Source organism: Otolemur garnettii, unplaced genomic scaffold, assembly GCF_000181295.1.
Source record: "Otolemur garnettii isolate 467f Iridium unplaced genomic scaffold, OtoGar3 scaffold00020, whole genome shotgun sequence".
Lineage (NCBI taxonomy): Eukaryota > Metazoa > Chordata > Mammalia > Primates > Galagidae > Otolemur > Otolemur garnettii.
In genome coordinates, this window is record NW_003852415.1 from 16267213 (window position 1) to 16267975 (window position 763).

Below are 763 nucleotides of genomic sequence, written 5' to 3' on the forward strand. Positions count from 1 at the left end.
TAAAGTGAAGAACCCTAGAAATCATAAAAGATCGATTAGTCTTTATAAATGATAACATTCCTGTGTGGCATGAGACATTAAAGCCAAAAGAAACAAGTGTGAAAAATTTTTTGCGAAATATGTGAAGAAGAGCATTAATATATCACCTGATATTTCAAAATTCTACAGAGGACGTGTGTACAGCTAGCTTGTGCAACAGTGTGTAGTGCCTGAGCAGCAGTGTAACTTTTTGTTAACTCCCGTGGGGCAAAATAAACCAAACCAAACTGTCTTTTATGCCAGTAGTCAAATATATCAACTATTCAGTCAATGCAAAATCATTTTGGGTTAGCTATTTGGTCACAGACTTTGTATTTTCAAGTACTTGCTTATAATGGCCAAACTCCCCCCCCCCTTTTTTTTGAGACAGAGTCTCACTCTGTTGCCTTGGGTAGAGTGCCACAGCATCTTCATAGCTCACAGCAACCTCAAACTCCTGGGTTTGAGTGATCCTCTTGCCTCAGACTGCCAAGTAGCTAGGACTACAGGTGCCCACAACACCCAGCTAGTTTTTCTATTTTTAGTAGAGATGGATTCTCCCTCTTGCTTAGGCTGGTCTTGATGATAAAGTATGATAAAACTGTATATTTTAATTATAGTGACACCTCACACTCAGTGCCGATTAAAATTGTTGAAGTTAGAGAGAATTAAAGACTATCTTCTCATGGAGGAAGAATTCATTAGAAATCAGGAACAAATGAAACCATTAGAGGAAAAGCAAGAG